This window comes from Anabrus simplex, chromosome 8, assembly GCF_040414725.1.
Source record: "Anabrus simplex isolate iqAnaSimp1 chromosome 8, ASM4041472v1, whole genome shotgun sequence".
NCBI lineage: Eukaryota > Metazoa > Arthropoda > Insecta > Orthoptera > Tettigoniidae > Anabrus > Anabrus simplex.
The window spans coordinates 192,329,396-192,333,049 of NC_090272.1; positions in this window are offsets into that span (position 1 = coordinate 192,329,396).

A 3,654-nucleotide genomic window follows, 5' to 3' on the forward strand; every position below is an offset into this window, starting at 1 on the left:
CCAAGAGACACATTACTCAGAGTTAAGATGGTTTCGTCACCACTTCCCACTTAGTCATCTGGTGACGACCGAGAGAATCATTTACAATTAGTACGTTTACATGGGGATTGACATCGATTTGAGTACACTTACCGTATTGAATACGATCCCCGTTTACATGTACAGTAGTTGAGTATCGTATTGAATCCGCCAGGCAACATCGACGTATACGAACGATGCAGAAAGATCAAAGATCGTAGGAAAGATCACGATATGAAGATAAAGTTGGAATTCAAGAGGACAAACTGGGGCAAATATTCATTTATAGGAAGAGGAGTTAGGGATTGGAATAACTTACCAAGGGAGAAGTTCAATAAATTTCCAATTTCTTTGAAATCATTTCGGAAAAGGCTAGGAAAGCAACAGATAGGTAATCTGCCACCTGGGCGACTGCCCTAAATGCAGATCAGTATTGATTGATTGATTGAAAAAAGAATTGTAGTAAAATCGATATCACCTCCTAGAATTTAAAAACGCCAAATGCAGTACAGTAGAAATAAATAGTAGAAGCCCAGGAGATAACTTTCAGTTTTGAAAGTATGTGTGGTATTCCAAATGTAACTGGTGTGTTAGGTGGAACGCACATTTCAATTTCACCCCCAATAGAAGGTTATCGTGATTTTGTTAATCGCAAGGGGTGGCCGTCTTATAATATATATATATTTACTGGCTTATTATTATATTTGTTATTTCGACAGAACTTTGTTGATGTCGATTCCGTCAGAACCAGCCAGAACAAACATGGAGTGTGTGCGCAGCCGTTTTCAATACGATCTCAGTACGATCCGCGTTTACATGGAACTCAATTCGAACCGAGTACGATACGATCCCAGATTTTTCCGTATCGACATTGAGACTCAATCCGAACTGAGTCTCCGTTTACATGGCGTTTTCAATACGGAAAGTGTACTCAGATCGATCTGAATCCTGCATGTAAACGTACTAAATATAGCAACAGTCAAAAATGTACAAGTTATAACAGTCATTGTTAGAGAAATCAATCGTAGACATGTCATTCCAATGAGAAGAGGCGACTCAAAGTTTCTGCAAAAACTAAATAATTTCTACTCTTTGTTTCTCTCACACGACAAATCCCAAAAGATTATCACATCTATTAATACGGGCCGGAACATCAGCCATCTAAATGTAGAAAGTTGTATTACAGTCGAACCTCAATATCTCGACCCTCCAATACTCGAATTTCCAGTATCTCGAAGTAACTTAAATTTCCCGGCCGTTTGTCCAATTCTTCACGCGTATTTATTTCTCTATTGCTCGAAATTCGGTTACACGAACTTATCGATTTCTCGAAGCAAACATTTCCTCCCTTGAAGCAATAAGTACTCTGTAACTCGAATTTAACATTAACTATGCAATACGGCATTTGTGGTTTGTGAGGAACAGTTAACAAGTAAAGAAAGGTTTGCAGTGATGCGGAGAGCTAATGTGACGGGAACCGAAAAAATAAAACTTCTAATGATTGGCAAATCGGCGAGGCCTCGCTGTTTCTCTGGTGTGAATTAATTAACGGTCACGTACGGAAACAACTCCGAAGTCGCGGATGACAAGCTCCATTTACGAATCTCGAATGCGTGGTACTGACGAGTAGTTACGACGTGAAAGGAGGAAAGGCTAACAGTAACAAACAGAAGAGACTAGCAGATTTTTTTTTCCAAAGGTGTACCCCGAGGTGTGCTTTTTGTTTCACTACTGTAAATACTGTATCCCATCTTCTAAAAATTTACTACAGTACCGGTCAAAAGTTTTGAACCACATAAGGAAATCACGAAATGTCATCTAGAACCTAAAATTGGTGTCACGTGATCTCTGTAATTTTGTTTCTGAGCTCTCACATCTAATAGGATATACGTCGCCTGATTTCACTGAGTTAGTCCAAATACTGTAGAAGTTATGAATACCGGGCGAGTTGGCCGTGCGGTTAGGGTCGCGCAGCTGTGAGCTTGCATCCGGAAGATAGTGGGTTCGAACCCCACTGTCAGCAGCACTGAAGATGGTTTTCCGTGCTTTCCCATTTTCACACCAGGCAAATGCTGGGGCTAAACCATGGCCGATTCCTTCCTGCTCCTAGGCCTTTCCTCTTCTGGCGTCGCCATAAGACCTATCTGCGTCGGTGCGACGTAAAGCAAATAGCAAAAAAAAAGTTATGAATTTTTAACTCTTCGAAGATCACACGAAAAAAATCAAAAATGTTGTTAATAGAATGTACTATATTCTCTAATTGCTTGCAAGTATCACCGCCAAGGTTGTTTGTACACTTAGCAATAGGTGGCGGCCATTTTAGTATAAATATAAAAAATTGCGGCACCGGTTTTTTTTGCGTGTTTTATTTTTTTTCGAACTAGAGCCAAAATGGTTGATTTTTCTTTGCCTTTGTCATGTATGGCCCAAGTTCTCAGGACGAGCTATCAGCGTCAGTCAAACTTGTCTGCGGTGATAGTTTCATTTGCACTCTGCGGATGGCGTCCAAGAACACATTTCTGATGCCAACAGCTCACACTGAGACCTATGGCAAGATCAAGAAAAAAAATGACCATTTTAGCGCTTGTTTGAAAAAATAAATAAACGCACAAAATCGGTACCGCATTTTTAGGAATGTTTATAACTAAAATTACCTCCAACTTTTGCTAAGTCTACAAAAGAATCTTCGTGGTGATACTTGAAACCATAATATGTCCAAAAATGTTGACTTTCTGATGTGACCTTCCAACAGTTAAAAATACAACACTTGGGCGTAAATCAATGAAATCAGGCGACGCATATCATATTAGATGCGAGAGCTCAGGAAAAAATACAGAGGTCTAGCAGAACAATTTTAGGTTCTAGTGTTGCTGGCAGGACCTAGTATTTACAGTGCACTATGTCTTCTGGTATGGGCTAGAGCAATTTTGTTACTTTCATTGATTTGTCTCTGTCTTACCCTTGGCTTTGACAATATGAAAGTGACTGAGGTATGAGCAATGCTAGTAATGCCATTCCTTCTGCAGCCAGTCCCTGCTATGAATGGTGTGAAAATATCGCTCATAGGGTCGGTTGGTCCATGCATGTCAGTGGGCTTGGCAGACTGATATGTCATAGCAACTTCCGGCTCGGTGAGGAAAGGAACGGGTAACTACCTCACTCCTCATTTCCCTAGTACGCCTCTTCAGTGATGCCTAGGCCATCTATGACATCTGATGGCAGAGCTGTTGAGGATCCAACCAGCCTTAGGGCTGAAGACTGAACATACACATACAGATGACACTTCACTCCTAAACGTTTGACCGGTACTGTATGATAAGGGTTATAATTAAAGTGATGCCAAAATGTTTGTATATTATTAAATACTGTTAAAGCCCGGCTCCATGGTTAAATGGTTAGCGTGCTGGCCTTTGGCCACAGGGGTCCCGGGTTCGATTCCCGGCAAGGTCAGGAATTTTAACCTTAATTGGTTAATTTCGCTGGCACGGGGGATGGGTGTATGTGTAGTTTTCATCATCATTTCATCCTCATCACGACGCGCAGGTCGCCTACGGGAGTCAAATCAAAAGACCTGCTTCTGGCGAGCCGAACTTGTCCTCGGGCACTCCCGGCACTAAAAGCCACACGCCATTCCAT